Source organism: Dermacentor albipictus, chromosome 8 (assembly GCF_038994185.2).
Source record: "Dermacentor albipictus isolate Rhodes 1998 colony chromosome 8, USDA_Dalb.pri_finalv2, whole genome shotgun sequence".
In the NCBI taxonomy this organism is placed as follows: domain Eukaryota; kingdom Metazoa; phylum Arthropoda; class Arachnida; order Ixodida; family Ixodidae; genus Dermacentor; species Dermacentor albipictus.
The window spans coordinates 61,937,631-61,956,966 of record NC_091828.1 but is presented as its reverse complement, the minus strand read 5'-3'; the positions used below and the strand labels follow the sequence as shown (position 1 = coordinate 61,956,966).

Here is a 19,336-nt window from a genome sequence, read left to right as displayed (position 1 = left end):
ATTGTGGACAGAGTGTGCCCACTGCTGAAAACTTCACGCGCTGTGTTCTCACCGTTTACTTCGCTTTGAAAACAGACGCGCGCACACCTATCTTGAAAGTGATCTGCGGAAAGCGCATAGTGCGGCATAAGCTGAAAGCTTCGTGAGCGCAGTGTTCTCGCCGCTTCGGTCGCGTTGAAGCGAAGCTAGCACGAAGGTGAATTCACTCGCTGCTGCGGGTTCTATTTTGAAGGATATCGTGCGGTACGGACTGACGGACGGATGGTTTTTCTTGTTGGGGAAGTATAGAAATGCTTACGTTATAAAAAAAAATCGCAGGGTTCGCGAATTTCGCGATAAGAACAAACACCAACCTACTCCCCCGCCCCCCGCTGAGCGATGCCGTCTTGATCGCCCCCTCCCAACCCCGGGAAAAGGGACACTACCTTTCTATATCAGTTGAAGAAAGGATGATGAAGCGTTAACAACGACAATAACGGCCTTTTTGAACGAGTTGTCTTATGGCCTCTGAGATTTGCGCGCGAACCTGGGAGGCCATAATTGGCCGCTTAGTAGCATAAAAAGACAAAGGTAATGCCAAACGACACAACTAAAAATTCAAACAAAGAACTGATCTTAGCTATACTGTTTGGGGAAAAGAAATAAAAAATTAGACAGCCGCAACACACGCCACTAAAGCCACCACCGCCGGCATAACGCGGAATCAACGGTTGGCAACATTCATTCGCGCGTCATTGCTTCCATAGAGTTAGTAGAACAACTCTAGAGGAAAAGCTGGGCCGGAAAAGTGGGAACCTCTAGGGCGCCGCCCTGTTGCTACTGGTCAATGTGGCCAGCGCAATTACTATTGAAAAAGCTGAGAACAAGTACAGTTCACCTTATGCTTTGTCATCTAAAAACGCATACCTGATGGCTTTATGAAGGCGGTACGTTAATATTAAGTTTACAGAAAGCGATCGCTAAGTCCGTGACTTATGAAAATCACGATGTACGCATTCATGCAATAAAAGATGACGCGAATTTCGGTTTCGAATCTGTTTTTTGGATGCGTAGTAGTTTCGTTTGACATGCGATCGCGCGTCGACATCGGACGCTATGGCACACTCGTGCCTTATGTGCCACCGAAGCCCCGAAGTGGTCTGGCATATACCTTCACATGTAAGTAAACGAATGTATCTCCTTGTTGAGAATATCACGCGAGTAGGCAGCTCTTGTGGTACATCACAATCGTTTGAGAAGCGTCACAGTAGAGCATTTTTCTGCATCCGGAGCGGTGTTTTTATTTGCAGGTTTCCCTTCAGTAGGAAATTGCTGGACAGGCGGACCAGCGCACCGGAATTGTACTGGCGAAGCCACAAGCAACTCAAAGAGTCTGTTTAATTGTTGCACTTTGAACAATCATGCTTCTACAAAGGCCACAGCAGATCAACAGCCTGACGCCGAGTATTTCTGTGCCACGAAGTAATCAAGAGGCGAGTGCCTAATGCGGACGAAATCGAGTGCATCGAGACTTAGAACGACAGAAAGCTGAGCTAGTTGGTAAGGATTCATTATGCAAAACAGAGGTGAGGCGTGCAGACAGGACACAAGAGTAGAGAAGTGGGCGGCGCTCGTGTTGTTTACTAAATACTCTACTCTTGTGTCCTGTCTGCACGCCTCACCTCCGTTTTGCATAACGAGTGCATCAACCCACATATTAATAGCGTAGGCATTTTGTTAACTGTGCAATATTTTCAACACTTCCTTGCATGCCATTTCATGTGGAATATCTTTTCTGGTCACAAATATGTGCAGCGAATCTATTTGCATGATCGACTCCGGGCCTGTTGGACCGTTCACTTGCACTTGATGCTGAGTCTTTTACATGTATCCATAAACTGCAGATGTGCACATCAGATCCCTGCGAGCATTTTCAAAATTCAATTATTATAGACAACAGGCACATATGCAATACTGACATAATCTCAAATACCACTAAGCAGCTGGGACACATTTTTGTTGACCATACTCGCAGGTAAAATAAGTACATCATGTGGACAGCTCCAGCTCATTTTCCTTAAGTCAGTGTATACAAGGGTTATGCAAAAATAATTTTTTTCTTGCGAACCGATTATTTTGCTGTATAAGCAAGAGAACCCACCACGTTAGTGTAACGTATCTTGTGCATCACACTAATATGTGGTTTCATTTACCAAGTGAGATGAGTTACTTTTATGGCTCATTCAGTCATATCACACTGCAAGCTGCATTCATCAATCTTCGATTGGATTTTGCAAATGTTTAATGAAACATGTTTCCCTTTTATGCAGATATGCAATGGCAAGCCCTTCCATGTGTTCCAAAAGTAAAATTTAAGCTCTAAATTAAATAAGATATTTCTAGTCAGAAACAAGCAAAAATGGTGACTGCAGAGTATCAGAAGCCCAAGGTACAGAAATGATAGAAGTGTCGAATGATTTTAAGGAAAGAGTCGTATTTGAAAATGCAAGACTCTTTAGTGGAGGTCAAGCAAGTCAATATAGGTAGAATACTCTGCAAAATTATGCGAGTGAGGGGATTTCGAACAATGGGTCAGGAAATGCATTGTTTTTCTGCAAAACAAAAGCTGATTGCCATTGCATAAGTCACTTTAGCATCATAATAAATTCAGAAATAAACCAAAAAACAAGACACCCAAAAATAAAAAAACCATTTAATGATATTCCAGCAGAACTTTTTGTTGGGCTAGTTGGTGCATATTACTGAAGTACTATAGCGCCATACAGACGACACAAGAAGAGGCACGAACATAAGCGCTCGTCCGTGTGTCGTCTGTTTGGCACTATAGTACTTCAGCCAATTAATGATGCTCTCTCCACACTGGGATAAACAAAAACAAACACATCACATCTAATGTGGACATATCAGATGTCTTGTGAAACACTAAAGGAACAATTCAGTTTCGAGCTATGGCACTTGCCGCATAGATGTGGGGTGGCCTTGCACCAATAGTGATAGTTACCACTGCATTTACAAATTGAAAGCATTCGTGCAGACAAGGATGATTCTTTATATTTTTGGCTACCACTTCAAATGCATCCACCAAGTGTTACAATGCTGCATGCAGCCATACTAAGGATCTCGCAACAACACCTGCAGGTAAAAAGCAGAAGCAGTCAAAGTGCTGGTGTGTTCTGGACACTATGTTTGAAAACTTTTAGGCAAGAAGAGTGCAAGAAGCAGACATAACTGCATTTAATTCCATAATTCCCCATCTAAATGGCCTTTTCTTTTTGCTTTGACAATGCCTACGCCTAGCCACAGCAGCTCCCTCATACAGACTCCACAAACCAAGAGGCCGTGGAGGCAAATGCAGGTAAGAGACAATAAGCAATAGCACTGGTATCGACATTCATCTAATTTCTTTTTATTTCATTTAGGCAGCCAGCACACCTCGAACAGCCACCTTGACTGCGGGTGTGTCACCCTAGTCGCCAAGGAAACATTTGAGGGAAAGTGACAGGCAATGTGAACAGCCACTTCTCCATGTAAACAATACTCTTTCTCTCGGATGACTCCTACGCCTCACCACGCCAGCACACTTGTGCACAAAGATGCCGCAGAGGCACGTGCAGGTCAGAGGCAAGAAGCAGTGGCACTGGTGTCGACATTTACCCAATTTCTTTTTCTTGCACTGAGGCAGCCAGCACACCTCGAACAGCCACCTTGACTGCGGCTGTGTCAGTAGATTCCTGTTGTACATATGCTCATAATAAACTTCAGTAAACCTGAACTTCATAATAAACTTGAAGGCAAATGGGACATTGATGCATTGTATTTTTGAACATTTATTGTACACATACAATACATGTTATACTTTGCAGTGCTACAGAGCGTATTTTGAAGCTTCCCCCTATATTTTGCACCTTTAATTACGTATGTGTTGTGTGGCCCTCAATGCAGTTCATGTTGTAGCAGCTGCTTTGTCTGTGTATCGCACATTGGCTTAAGCTCGTGATATCCACATACTTCTCTCACATATACAAAATAAAGTTCTATGTAGTCCTCAGTGTTACAACAAAAAATGAAAGTAAACAATCCGATCGTGGAATTATGTTTATTACAGTGATTCCTACGACAGTTACTGAGAAGTTGACAACTTGAACTGGTCAATCGGTCCATAGCCGCCTCTATTTTTCAAAAATAAAGGAGGCTATGATCCGTCATGGCAAGGAATTGTATGTATACATAAAAAAAGGGGGTATGTGTGTGTTCGTAGTGGGGGTATAGGATTAGGGCGGTACGAAAAAATGTACCAACACCGTCCTCTAGACCCATTCCGTTAAGGTACCGTAACAAAGCGTATTACGCATAAAGTTCATACAACCAACTCTGATATTACTACAGACGCCAGGCGACGCGAGCTACATTTGTCATGATGCATTCGCGACTGCACCGGATGCCCTCCACATTATTCTCGTTAATCGTGCTCACTGCGCCGAGGCAAAAGAAAGACAATGGGCGCAGGTGCCTTTAAAGTATCTCGACCTTGCGAGGCACGGCTGCGCGTGCCTGGGGAGCTGTCCGTGCGAACACTCCCTGGCACACACCTGCCTCGGCGGCCCCAACCTACGTACCGTTCTGCTTCGAGCTTTGATCCCCCCACTGTCCCTCGGGTGCCCTGGAGTTCCTGCGCCGCCTGCTCTACTATCATCTCAGGTGCTCTCCTGAGACTTCCGTTTGTCGGTTACATGTGCCCTACAGCTGGATCATTACTTATAATAATAAAAAACCCGATCTATCGTCACGACGATAGATCGCGAAAGCGGCTTTTGCAACATACCGCGCCCGTGCGAAGATAATTACGGAACGCCAACGAGGAATCTGACCACAGCTTCGAGCTCGTAACGTCGTCGAGTGACACTCCTGCAACAGGCGTGACCGCTGAAAACCGCATACCGCCAGAAACTTGAACAGGATCATCCCTCGGTTGCATAACTGCCAGCTGTACGGCCAACATGGACCACACCCACACCATCCCGCAACATAGAATAAAGAACCGACTTATAAAGCCCAAACACACGGCTGCACGCACACATCACAACATCACAAGCGAGACGCCATGCTGCTACGCTGCTACTGTTGCCGGATTAAAACTGACTACTATCACCAAGTCTAGCAAGCGTCTCAGGAGCTGGCAACCTCGGCGCGTAGCAACATGGCGGCGCTCTTGAGGTTCCCGATTTTAATGCATGGGCCCTATGGGTAGCTTGTCCTCTAGAGTCAGTATAGTAACTCTATGATTGCTTCGTCCGCTTCGTCTCCGCAACGGCCGCAACGAGAGCCGCCATCTTCTCGCGCCTAACGTTTTGTATGGTTTGGTTCTCTGCAATCCGCGCACACAGCTCATCGGTGGCTGCACGTCTGCTCGGCGTCGCAATGCAACCTGCGTCATTTTCTGGTGCTCGCGCAATCGGTGTGAAACATGTCGCATGTGAAATGTTTGATAGAAGTGCCTCACGTCCAAGTCAAGCCGCCGTACGGGTGTATGGCTGTGCGCCCCGTTCTCGGAAGCGTCGACGGGTTTCCGGCATGCGGATTTCAGGTACGTGCAAATGCGTTTCGCCGTCCTATTGAGCTCCGGAGCAAAGCGTGCAATATTTCATGTGAAAGATGCAGTGCCCGTGATCATGGTGTGAATTTCGAGCGGCAAACGAGAACTTTGGCACTTAGAGCACACCGCGGCTGCTAAGTCAGCGTGGAAATTGTTTTACGTTACCGTAATATGTTGCTGTCAGTCTAATCTGCGGTTTGTGGACAGCTAGACCATTGACTTTTGCTTGTGGCAGCGATAGGTATATAAATGGAAGCGATAATAATTTTCGAGAGCAGAGAGTTTTTTCGCTCGATGTTTGGTCGTGTTCATGGCGTTATGAAAGCTAGAAAACTAACTGGCTTGATCGTGCTTAGTTCCAACCCCAAGGAGCGTAACGTTGGTGCTGTATATGTTTGTTTTCGGTGTCACGAGTACCACTTTCATGCTTTTGTTGCATGAGAGTGGTAGCTGCTGCGTGACGTCTGGGTAGAACACAATAAAAGCAATTTCCTCACTCATACGTATGCAATATGAGGTAACAAAATTTCCAGCGTTTTATTCGGAGCGTAAATATCCAGCATAGTTTAGTAAGAAACTCAAATTCTGTGTTAGCTTAGTAGGCGTGAAACAAGTGAAACTCGCATTCCTTTTTGAATTGTTCGCCCAAACTGCACCGCCCCCAGATGCGTCATCGGGTAATTGACAGTAGCTTCGCTACGTGAGTTTTTATGCGCCTATATTGCCCGGTTAAGTATCCTGTTAATTTATGCCGACGCTCGTTCATCTTGATTTTAAGCGGTTACTATCCCCGATTACCGGACGATGCCAAACTTGTGAGGTGTAGCAAACGCGGGAAATTGAAAGTGGCGTGGCTGCAAGTTCCTGTTTTTACGTTTCTTGCATTCAAAGCCAACAGACACAGTATCACTGATTTATTTCCATTTCTGCTGTACTTGATCAATCTAATGTGACAACTGCATTTGCTCTTTAATGTTCTCCATTTACTGTGTATTCAGCTTGGCTGCCGCCCTCTCTTCAGAGGATGCCGCGGTGATAGCTCTTTCGTATAGCACATGCCTCTAGGCCCTTGTGTTTCAAGGACTCCGGAGAGGCAGCAGTGCTCCAAGTAATTTTACCATCCTATATATTTTCTATGTTGCATCATTCTTCCACGATGAATTTTAATGTTAATAGTATTCGTCATTAGTCATCGCCATAATTTTATAGCACGTAAATTTTACGCACTTTACAGCGACAATTTTTAGGCCAGTTTACAGCCAAGTCACATCTTCCATAATACATCGTCAACATTACCACTTGTCATGGCGCTCTTTGGCCAAACTTGGCCCTTGCGCCATAAAACACCACACATCATCATCATCAGCTTGGCTGCCAGAAAATGCTTGAATTTCTTTCAGTATCCAAGTGACGAAATATTTCACTGACGGCCGTGTGTGAAACACGCAAGATGACAAAACTGATAGCAAAATGATGAGATATTTCTTTCATAGCGTTTGGACTCGACTTTTGGTGAGGATGTCGATCGACCTTGGGCCTGGTGACAGCACACCCGACATCGCCAAAGTGCAGCCTATCAGTAGAGTGCCCCCGAATGGACCATCAACATCGGAAAATGAAGCAGAGCCAGGTAGGGGTAATTTTTACTTTGGAACAGAATACTGACAGCTGCCTCTTTTTTTAAGAACTAAATAACAAATTTACAAACCAATCCTTTCTCTTTGTGCAGCCTACATAGAATTGTTTTTTGCTTGTTATACAGACCTTCAGAAAGCAGTTCTTCTGAACCCTTTTTGCATGCACAAATAAATAAAGGGGAGCGCACTTTCTGAAGAAATTGATGCACTGAAATGTGCGTTCGACACACAGTGAGATGCAAAATAACCAACTTTAAAGCGGTAAAAAAAATTGAAACATGTTCTAACATCATAACCCGCCTTGGCATACGGATCTAAATATAACAGCAACGGAGGTGCATGCAGAGAAGTGTTTGTAATTGTTTGCAAGATATGTACATTGTCTAAGAAATTGTTTTTATTTACTTGGAGCTTCTTGGTGCCATGGCAGTGCAGTAAAAGCTCAAAATGATGCCCCTGCTCCTAATAAAGCACCTTTAGATATTAAAATGAAATTATGGGCTTTTACATTCCAAAACCTAAAGTTTTGGGAACCTGGCTTCTTTAATGTACACCTGAATCTAAGGGCATAAGCGGTATTGCATTTTACCCTCATTGGAGGGCAGCTGCCATGGCCTAGATTGAAGCTGGGACCAGCATGACTGAGCAGCATGGCATCATAGTAAGTGGGCTATAACACCAGGTCAAAAATTGGAGGACGCTTAAGCTTCGCCTTCAAGAGTGGGACGCGACAGCGTTCCCGTCGACCCGCCAAGGGGTATAAGACAATGCGCTACGGCACAGCAATCACTTACGATGCGCCCCGCATCGGACTTAGCGCCCACCTATCACGCGGTGAACGTCGAGCAACGCAGCGTTCGGCGCGACAACGAAACGTGCGCCTGAGCGAACGAAACGAACCAAAGAACTCGGTGTCTCGGAGGGAAAACGATCTACGCCAGCCAAACGTCGTGATCGGCACGGGCAGAGAGATAGATAGTAATCTAAACCGGAAGCACGGCGAAGCGTCGTCAGGGGAGAGGGAGTCCCGCGACGCGCCTGGCAGCGGTCCCAATGCGCGCGCGGCGCGCCTCCTGTCGGGGCAGCGCCGTACATTGAGAGGAGGGGGTCTTCTGTGTTTGCCGCAAGATGGCTCTGCGTGTGCGGAAAGCGCAAAAGAAATGCAGCGGAAACGCACTTCGCAACTCGTGTAATTGTGACTTCTGTACGTTACATGTTCATAATTACCGATATACACCGCAGTATAACTTTCCACGGCTGGTTTCGAAGGCAACACCGCATTCACTAGAGGCGCGTTTGCACCGCTTGGAAGCATCGAACTCGTGGCTGAGTGGTAGCGTCTCTGTCTCACACTCCGGAGACCCGGGTTCGATTCCCACCGGGCCAATCTTGGAAGTTGCTTTTTATTTATGAAGAGCCTGCCGTGATTTATCGCTCATGGTCAACGCCGCCGACGCCGACACCCGACGCCGACGACACCGGCTTTTCTGCGACACGAGCTCCTTAACGCTATCGCGTTAAAATGAGAAATACTGCTTAGAACTACCAACTTCTTGGCTCACAAGCACTTTGCACTAAGTTGTATGGAGTACTGACAGCGACTGTTTATGTACCAATTTCTTTTTAGGCTGACTCCATTATTAAGGTGTGAAGCTTCAATTAGTCAAAACCAGCCTAAATTACAGAACCAGCTGAAAACACGCACCATGTATAGCTGGATTTGGACATGCAAATGGAGTCAATTCATGTCGCCGAAAATGGAAGTGGCAGTCACACTATTTCATGCATTTTGCCTAGAACATAGTCAATAATAGTTAATCAATTTCTAAAATATTCTTTTCAAAAAGTTTTTTTTCAAGCATGAAAGGAGGAGCCAAATGGTGTTCAGGTGCACGAGCGGTTAGTTGCATGGCACTTCTTGCATGTGTTCACTGGCTTCTTTCAAGCTTGAAAAGAAAAATTTGTTGCACCTACTGAGCAGTAGAAAGCTGGAGTGGGAATTTTTCAGGATGCTCTACAATTTTCGCACTGACGCTTTTACTTTGAATAAAATATTTGAGCAGTTAAATAATTGTTAATACCTAATTACCTAATTAGGAAAAATGCAAGAATTGGTTTCACTTCCTCAAAACGATGACAAACGATATTACCTTGGTACTGTCCAGCTACGTGGCTAAGTGGCTAGTGGCTAAGTTGTGTGAGCCAGCCATGTGTAGCGAATCATGAGAAACAGCCATGTTTCTTTGACTTAAGGGCATGATAAGATTTACATGCTCGACACCTTGTATCAGTGTGCTCTAGGCCTGTTCGTAGTTTAGCTGCTACATAAACGATATTTCTCCACGTGTAAGCTCATATGCATCTTTCAAGTATATTGCCTCATGTGTCCAAAATAGACCATCTTCGCACTTCCTTCATTATGTCATCTGTTGCTGTGCTAAATTTTTAACATGCAACTGCACAAATTTTCATCTAGTTTTCGTATTTCCTCCTTGTTTGGTGGCTTTATTTCTGAACAAGATGTTTTCGGTAAACCCTGTTCCACACAGCACTACACAGCATTTCTGCCTTGAGTGGGAATTTTTTTTTTCAGATTGACATTAATACACCTTGCCTGGGCAATATAAGGCATTCTACATAACACGGCCCTGCAATAATGTTTTATATTGCATTCCAGCATCATGCAAAACTGTTTACTTACCAGATTAGTATATGTATAAATGTTGGAAGTAACAGAACTGGAAGAAGCCAGCAGATAATGAGGCTAAGGAAAGCATACAGGAACATGTTTTAAGTTTTTTATATGAAGTATAGAAACGATAAATTCTAGGTAAGTGAAAGTGGATTAAAAGATATTCACCTGTGGGTGGGGAACGGACCCATAACCTTCGCATTACGCATGTGATATACTAACCACTGTGGTACTACGGCCGTGTTCGAGCGTCGACAATCTGAGGGGCCATTGTGGATGGTTGAATGCTGCCTCGGTGGCACAGTGGTTAGTGCAACGCATGCCTAATGCAAAGGCTGTAGGTTCGTTCTACCCCCATGCCTGGTTGTTTTTTTTTGACCATTTTCATTTCCCTTTATCATTTCTACATTTAAATAGAAAATTACGAATAAGTTTCCACGTGCCTTCCCTGGCATCTTCCAGCTGTCATTCAGAAAAATTTTGACCCTCAGTATCCTTTCTTCTCGTTTCGAAGAACAGGAGCTTCATTTTAAAAATAATGAATTCACCTTGTTCAGCATCTCAGTGTGGTCTCAAATCTTATCACAGCATGTGTATTACTAAGTGAAGTTTTTGTCAAGATGATGATATAGCATGGGACCTAATTAGTAGCCTTTGTGTACAGATATATGACTAATTTAATAAATAGGCGGATTTTAAGAAGCACTTCTAACATGGTCTGAGCATGTGTTTAAAAAAACTAATCTAGCATGTTTTCAGGCATAACTGTTGCCCCTGAAAAATATTTGGATCATCTGCATTGGCATTGTTTTTAGAGAGCACCAATACTGCTTTGATAGAAGTAGCCTCGTGGAACATGAAGCATCGCTTCTTGCTGAGTCAAGGAAATATTATCTACATATCTGAGGTGCATGTGTCATATGCTCGAATGCTGTTTAAAGGCTGCTAATAAGAAAATTACTTGACTTCCCTTCCAGAGATTGCTTCAGTAGTCTATGCTACTCGATCATAAACAATTTACCATAGTGAACATTCATCACAGTTGGCTTTGCAATGTTTATGCAAAATACCACAATTGCCTACTAGACATGTGACTGCACTAAAACTTGGAATTAATGACCAGTAAGATTTATGGGACAGCAAAACTTAGTTTATTACTCCTGTTTCTGCCATAGTTTCTTACAGTAATTACTAGAGGGAACTCTGGTGCTGGAGTCGCACCACCATGGGAATCATGGGAAGCACATGGATTTGTCTGATATTCGTGCTTGTGAATTCAGACGTTCTTGTGGCTTCGTATATTATACGCTATATAAATCTTATTGTAAATTTCAGCGCAGTCTATACTCTTCGAAGTGCAGAAGACGGCGCCAACATGCGCAATTGCTATTAATTGCAACGATTGAGCTTGTCCAGGTGGCCAAATCGAAAGGCGCCAAGCGTCTTAAGGCGCTGGTATGCCCGAAATGAATTAATCAGGGCGTTGCACTCGCTTGTCGTTACATGCCTCCGTGGCTTAATGGTTTCGAGCAGACTTCTGTTCTAGAGTTCCTGTGTTTGAATCCTGTCGTCGGATGATTTTAATGTTTATTTATTTATTACACAGTATATTGTTGAAAATGACTAGTTTACAAAGTCACAAAGCCGTTTGAAGCCAAACAGACGAAGTTTAGGCAAATCCATATACTTCCCATAATTTCCATGCTGGTACAGCCGTTCCTGTTTGATCTCCTGTGGACACTAACGTCGGAGTTCCCTCTAGTAATTATTGTATGAAACTCTTATTTCTGCACCTTGCTCATGCAGAAGCGGCACCACACCTGCTGCGTAAACATGCACTACCTTTCGGCCAAGTGCAGTGAATGCTGTGAACTCGCCCTGTACAAAGCCTGCACTAAGTAAAACAAATCACAACATGCAGTTGCTGCCACGTTGAACTGGTGGAATGAGTAGTGAAATGCAGCACCTCCTTAACTAGTTCAGAAAGTGCAGGTTATTCAAGTGGAGATTATATAGTAACAGAAGTTGAGTGATTCTGCATTACATTCACGAAATATACTTCATGATACTTTTCCATTTATTTCCTCAGTTATTAAGAATCCCTTTTGCATTGTTGGACAAAACTACAGAATGCCAACATATTTTGTAGCATTCACTGGTAGCAAACATGTCAAAACTTGTTCTAGTTTCTGGATTGCCTCTTTAGCCGTTAACCCCCGAGTTAATTCCGGAAAAATGTACCGAATTTTTTACGTACTCAATTTTTCGGTGTCATTCTCATTCTAAAAATATATTACTTAATTGGTCTCTGGTTAGAAATAACACAAAAAGAGGAGCTGCTCTTGCGGGCAGCTTTCCCTCAATGCCGGCTGTAACTCATCTTTGACAATAAGAGCAGCGTAACATCGGGCAGAAAGAGTGCGACTCGTCATTGGCGATATTGGTACTGCCTCCAGTCACTAGTACAGCTTGGGATCAATGGTTAAATGTTGCGACTTTGTTGCTGCCCAATTTTAATTCTGCAGCTGTTACACTTGGGTGTAGCGTGTGTATGTACGTGTGCATGCATTAAAATGATTTCACGCTAGAGCAAAGCAACTGTAGTGCAGAGAGGCATTAGTCATCTTTATATATTTGCTTTGTAAAGATGCACTAAGTTTATCTTTTGCAGTATAGACTTGGCGCTCATTGGCCAAAGATGCCCTTGTGCTACTAAAACCTATCAATTAATTCGCTTTCAGTCTGTGAGTTTTAATTTGTTTTTCTTGAACTGTGCAATTCCCACTCACTGGACTGCATGTCATCTGAGGTGTTCCTTTTTCAATCAAGAATGTTGAGGTTGTGTTTGTGTAACTCGATTTCTTGCCTCAAACGAGCTTGTGCAAACTGACCAAGCTGATAATTCTACCTGCTTATATATTAAATATGTTGCGGTTATGAACCCTCATAATGAATGACACAAAGTATAAAAATTTCATCTAATAAAACAATTTAATGAATTTTTTCATGTTTTTCGTGTTCATGTTCACTTCTCTACTCTAGTGTGCTGTCTGCATGCCTCACCTCTTTTTTTGCATATTAAATGTCGTATAAACTTAACCATGCTTTTTTACCACAATGCAGGGGGAAAAGGTTCCGGTAACACCATGCATTCAGTATGGTGGCCCAGATGTGCATGCAAGCAGCCTCCTTCATGTGGACCAAGAACTACTCTGCAGTGTCTCGCGGACTTCCATGCGAAGCCCTCAACATTCTCGTCTCAGTGGAATGGCTGCTCATCTATCTGCGTGTCCATCACCAAGACGGCCAGTTGTAAAGCTCCTGTACCCGTTTAAGAAAGCTTAATGATTGTTTTATTTAGTTTTCACGGTTGGCCGTAGAATCTTAACATTGTTGATGTTTTGAACATTTTTACGTGGCACAAAGTGGTGCAATAACTTTAAACCAGTGTAATGTATTTAAATCATGCTCACTCTAATGCCTATCTGGTTTTGTTTGTGTTTAAGAAATTTGAATGTCTGATGAGGTAACGGCATTTGAATTTGTCATCGTGGCTTGTTTCAATGAGCTGCTAGGAAATAAGACGCAAAACTTATCACACGCCAGTTGTAGAATTTTTATTTTCATGACTAGAGTATACACGTTTCAAAAGATGGAAAGTGTGGAAAAAGCCTCAAGAACATAATCATCCTAGGATTGTCATGTCCTTACAACTCTGCAATGACTAATGCCTCATACATCTTGGGAGCACATTGGTCGCAATTCCTACAGGTATACTTGATAAGAGAATAGCTTGCACTCAGATTTGCGATTTGCCACGCAGTTGATGGCTGATGGCTTTTGTTTGGCGTCTTCATCTTACTACTATGTATTCAATATTCATTTAGATGTGCTGCGGTTTTTCGCAGTCACCTATATATATATATATATATATATATATATATATATATATATATATATATATATATATATATATTCTTCGTTTCAATAAAAATTTAGTTGAGGGTTAGCGCTCATCCTGTCTGCTTCTAGTCTGTGTCCGTGTCACTTCGCGCTACAATCCTAGATCATGTTACTGTACTAACTCGCACAACTTTCTATCCTTGTGTTAAAGACACACTCAGACTTGTTCTTACTTATGTGCCCGGTTATTTTTGTGCTTTATAATAAGATGCAGTGCTTTTCGAATGAAAACATGTAATAAATAGTTCGTAGTCAGGCTACTTAAAAAAACTGTTCTGCTTAAAATTTAATTGAGCAAGCCTGTGCCCATTATTTGGTGCTTATGTCTTTGTATTAGTATGGTTTTACTCCCTATTTTCCTTTTTACATTTAAAATGTGCAAACATTATTATGTAACCATTTCTCTTTATTGAAATAAATACTTTTCTTCTGACATTTCGTCACAAATTTTACAATGATTTTGTTCAATTAGGTAACCTTAGACTAGCTGATTGTTATTCTGGTAGCTTAACTTACAATGCCTGTGGTATATTCAATGCAAGCACATGGTGAAAAATAAACTAAATTATTGGGTACAAGCAGGTCACTGGCAGTAAATGGAGCATACATATATTTCAGGAAATAGTGCATGCTTATATATTGAACAGCATGCACAGCTGCACATGCTGTTTTGTTCGTATATGCTGAAACATTAATCGGCGTGGAAGCACTTTGTTCTTTGGCTTTCAGTGCTACCTTTAAGTCATATGTGAAAGTACTAGTAGAAGCATCCCGTGGAGATAAATGACAACTTTAATGAATAGAGGTATAAAATGTGTGCTTAAAACGGCAAAAAACTGCTTGACAGGCAAACGTATGCTTCTGTAGTACTGCACTTGTTACCGTCGCCAATCCATGCATTGCTTGCGCTCAATTGCATTCAATATGAGCTACAACAACGAGCTGTGGTGTCTTTCCCTCCTGGTCGAGCTGGGGTTGCGAAAATTTTTGCCCAAGAAAAGTGGAGGTTTTTAATTATTTCTGAAATGCATGTAACCATGCTTTTGGCTGTGTGCTGTTTCCACGGCGTTATAAGTACTGGTGCACCAAGGTGCGGGAGATCCTGTGTCCTTAGTGCAGCGCGCATTGTTATTGCGCTCTGCATCCTGCCGGCAGTGTACTATCATTGCAGAGGAAGATTACGAAAAGCATGGCCTGTGTGCCTTGCTGCAATGGCGAAACCTTAAGTTGTTTGCCTGAAAGGGACGCACGTTATGCTACCAAATGACGGACCAGAAGCGCAATATGAGGACGCCTCACAGATTCTGGCTCATACTGAACAAGGTAGTACCATAGCTAAGGCTAGGCAGCATTCACAACAGCTAGTCTGGCCATCAACTACATGGCTGTAGCGAACGCTAAAATACTTGCAGGGATAACACCCTTTTGGAAGGCTGTTGTCCCTGCTACACCCATATTGAAAGGGTGGTGCCTGCGTTACACCCCATATAGAAAGGGTGTTGTTTGGTTTTACACCCATAGGCGAGGTGACGTCATATTAACACCCCTTCTTTTGTGGGGTGTTAATTTGCATCCCGTTGCTTGGGGTGTAGCAATACACCCAAAAAGGGTGTCACCCATGGGACAAGTCATTTACACCCTTAAGGGTGTTAAAATTTTTAGAGTGTAGACAGGGTTTCTCAGGCTAGGCTCGAGCTGGCATGTCTTGGTTCCCGAGTTGACTACGCAGTTAGCCGCCGCGTCTGTCAAACGAGCGTGACGATTACCGGAATCCGTGGGGGAACCCCGAAAAACACCCTTTTCCAGGAGTTTTCTTGCTCCAATTCACCCGTGAAGGCGACAGCGAACCAACTATAACTATACTCGGCCCACCAAACGTGGCTAGCCTTACTTGCGCCGTGCGGCTGTCCGAAGGAGGAGCATTGTTGGCCTCACAAAGCGATTCGTCGCAGCGGGGCTGGAGAGGCGAGGAGGTCACTAGGCCTGCTGGCCGATCGTAGCACGTCTTGGAGTTCTACTTTGTGATCAATGTCCAGTGTCGCAGTAGCATAGATATGTTGCAAGGGAAACAACGAAGTCGCTCTGACTTTCAGCATTAATCGTATTGCAGCAAGGATAAGGTGAGGGCAAGCCAAGGTGTTGTTGTTGTCCTGAAGGTAGCGCCATGGACTCCTTCGCTGTCGCCGTTGCGGTTGGTCGCAGTACGAGAGCTGGCGAGTCTCGATCTGTTCGCCCTTGGTCAACAGGGCTGTGGCGATACATGTCGGGGCCCCCGCTGGACTGCGTTATCGGAGTAGAGATATTCAGTGGGGCCTCTTCAAGGAGTGTAGATAGGGTCGAGGATATGAAGAAAAAAAAATAAAGGAGAAAGGAAGCGAAAAAATAAAGAAAAAGAGGAGGAAAAGAAATTCATGCAAGTGAAGATGATGTCTACTCGGTGTTCCCAGGAGCGGCATTTTAAAACCACGCGTTTGAATTTAATTGCTTTCACTCTCATTTCATCCCATTTGTGTCATTTGCTTGCACACTGCACTGCGTTTGCCATTCCGAGGCCCAAGTTAATTCAGGTAACCTAACGAGCCCGTACCTCAACATTCGTCTATAGATACGCGTGTCAGCGTTGTAAGGCTACAACGCTAGAAGACCTTTCTTTAACACTTCGTTTAGAGCAAGAGGCAAAGTGTTTTTCTTTTTCTTCTTCTTTATTTGAAAGGTACTGCAGGCTAAGGTGTGGAACAAGCAGTAGTACAAAATCGTTTAGTACGCTGTCCGCAGAGAACAAGAACAGAAAAGTAATAAAACATGGATAAAGCCATGTTCAGTTCGAGCCGTTGCATTGGGTATAGAAGTACTGCTCGTCGTTTATAGTTTCGACGGCTGTCAGGTTTGCACACGTCTCTAGCGCGCTATTTTGTCATTCTTGGGGTTGTTTCGGCTTCTTATTCTTTGTCGCACTGTAAAGAAAATGAAGTAAATAGTGCAACGTCGCGTTCGCTGTGCGAAGGCACGGAACACACAGACGAGCGCGTCGCCGGTCGTGCCGAAATAGCTCAGTTGGGAGAGCGTTAGACTGAAGATCTAAAGGTCCCTGGTTCGATCCCGGGTTTCGGCAGTCGCTTTCGTTCTTTTTGTTGACGATAATTTTTCTGGTTAGATTTTATTATTGTTGTTCTTTTATGCTTTGCATATTGCAATCATTCAGTTCAGCCCTTGCGCGCGGCCGGGCAGCCACCATTGAGGGTATGAGCCATTGTTCATTGCTGCGCGTCTCATATGTGGGTCTATTCTCTTTTAAGTTTGCTATGTTTGTTATTAAGTTGCATATTGCAATCACTCAGTTCAGCACTTGGGCGCGGCCGGGCAGCCACCATTGACCTTTAGCGCAACCACGTGACGTGACGCCACGACAGCCGGAGGAAAAGCTGGGCCCCAACTCGCGCAATATGCAACGCATTCTTGGCTTAACCAAGCTAAGCCCGGCCATTTTTAATTATCGCGTCGATTTTGTTCGCACACGGCATATACTGTGGTCACTAAACAAACTTATGAATAGGAACGCATTTCACCTGCACTCTCCGAACGAGTTACGCGTGGCACTCGCCCCGCTTCGACATATTCGAAGACGACAAACTTTATTAAAAAAGAATGGTCCGGCAGTTTTGGATGTGCTGTGCCTACAGGTGTGACCACAGGTGTCAGCACACATTTGTCGCCACGAAGCCGCTGCCACCAATTCGCAAGCACGCAGGTCTCCACGTTCATCAGCATCATCACCATCAGCATCACCTTTTACGACCACTGAGGCATTAAGGTCTCTTCCGGCGACCTCCATCTGACTCCCTCCTTATACGCCAGCAAACTTCCTGAATTTGATCGCACCAGATAATCATCATCTGCCATCCTCGACTGCCTTTGTCTATCCCTATACCTTAAAGCGACACCTGACGTTTCACCAGTGACGACGGCTCGGGCAGCGAGCCGTTTGGACACTGAATGAATGGGTCATTACATTGAAAGATGACTCATTAGCCTAAGTGGGGAAGGGTGCGCCCGGAGTATAAATAAATAAATAAATAAATAAATAAATAAATAAATAAATAAATAAATAAATAAATAAATAAATAAATAAATAAAATGGCCGCGACGAAGAAGGTGGGAAAGGAAAATACAGTTAATCTCTGTCTCTTTTACTGGGCACTCATTTTATGGTATTAATACGCCACCGGTTATCTGTTCTATATACTATAGATGACGTGCCCAATTGAACGGCTACATTCCGATGTTGACAACAATATCAGCAATAACCATGCCCCTTCGTCTGCTCTCCAGTCGAGACCTCTATATTCCTGTCTCTCGGAGGGATGCTATAAAAAGAAACACTGCATCAGTTTGAATATAGCATTCCTTCAAAACTCCATTTCCGTTAACTTCCTGGTTACAGGTGGGTCATCAGACGACCAGACAAAGTCCAAACTTCAATCTGCTTCTTTCGTTCTTTCTTCCTTGCTTTCTTTCTAATTTCGGAACTATACAACGCCGGTACATCAGTGTGGCGTCACCAATTCCAAACTATCTTCATCGTATTCGGGCCGTTGTGGCTCACTGAGCGTTACTGAAAGTTGCCAAGTCTCGAATTCCTTTACGAAAATCAGCGTATAGTCAATGTTTAGCTGTAGAAAAATTAACGCGGCTCTAGAAGATGCCGCGAAAATTCCACGACCGTACGTGGATTTTGACGGCTTGACGGCTTTTCTGTCTTATCGAGCTTTTTTCGCAAAAAACAGTGACACTCTTTTGTATCGCAGAAGGGTAACTCATTATTACGGGTCAAATTAGTTTGCTCTTTACGGTTTCTTTAACGTTGATTACGCCTATCACTTTTCGTTCTGTCTCTCCTTGCGCGGTCCATAACTTCTGTGGCTTCTTTGCTATACCTTCCAAATTACAGCCCCACATACAAGTACAAATAAAAATACACCGATTCTGTATTTATTTTTCAGCAGCCTTCCACTACTTCAGAGTGCGTAGCATAAAAGCTTTAACCCCGGTTTTCTTTCTCTAGACGCCTGGAGCTTTCCTTCTCGCGATCCGCATGTTCTACGGCTGCTTGGCATAGAGATAAATGTGCTTGTGCCGAGCTTTCATACGCTGAAGCGACTCATTGTTTTTTTGTTCTTTCCTGCTTGGCAGGCTGTCGTAAATGACCCAATCTATCTCGGTCTGTACATTCTGCCTAAATTGTTTTCAGCTAGAGGTCGTGCAGAATTCGTAGTTGACGTTGAAGAAAGCCAGTGAGTAAAACGATATTTCAGCGTAACGAAACACCCTGGAATTTTCAACGCAGCAGAGTTCGTGCGCATGTATACTTATATTATGACGAAACCGAAACGGCGTATAACACGAAAGCGGGAGCTGCAAATTACCGTTCAGCGTGTTTGACCCCGAATTAGG

At 43.7% G+C, this 19,336-nt stretch overlaps 1 protein-coding gene, 2 long non-coding RNA genes and 1 other non-coding gene across 4 annotated transcripts in view; 3 read left to right on the top strand and 1 right to left on the bottom strand.

Moving 5' to 3' along the window:
* Positions 1-19,336, bottom strand: part of LOC135921775 (heparan sulfate glucosamine 3-O-sulfotransferase 6-like) — a 129,442-nt gene that overhangs the window by 86,324 nt on the left and 23,782 nt on the right. The gene's annotated exons all lie outside the window — the stretch shown is intronic.
* LOC139048799 (uncharacterized) lies at positions 591-3,801 on the top strand. Its single transcript, XR_011507952.1, has 2 exons — positions 591-3,355; positions 3,420-3,801. It is a non-coding gene; the product is annotated as an uncharacterized lncRNA (long non-coding RNA).
* Positions 5,315-13,765, top strand: LOC139048800 (uncharacterized). Its single transcript, XR_011507953.1, has 3 exons — positions 5,315-5,584; positions 7,087-7,223; positions 13,046-13,765. It is a non-coding gene; the product is annotated as an uncharacterized lncRNA (long non-coding RNA).
* TRNAF-GAA (transfer RNA phenylalanine (anticodon GAA)) lies at positions 16,925-16,997 on the top strand. The gene has a single exon. It is a non-coding gene; the product is annotated as a tRNA-Phe (tRNA).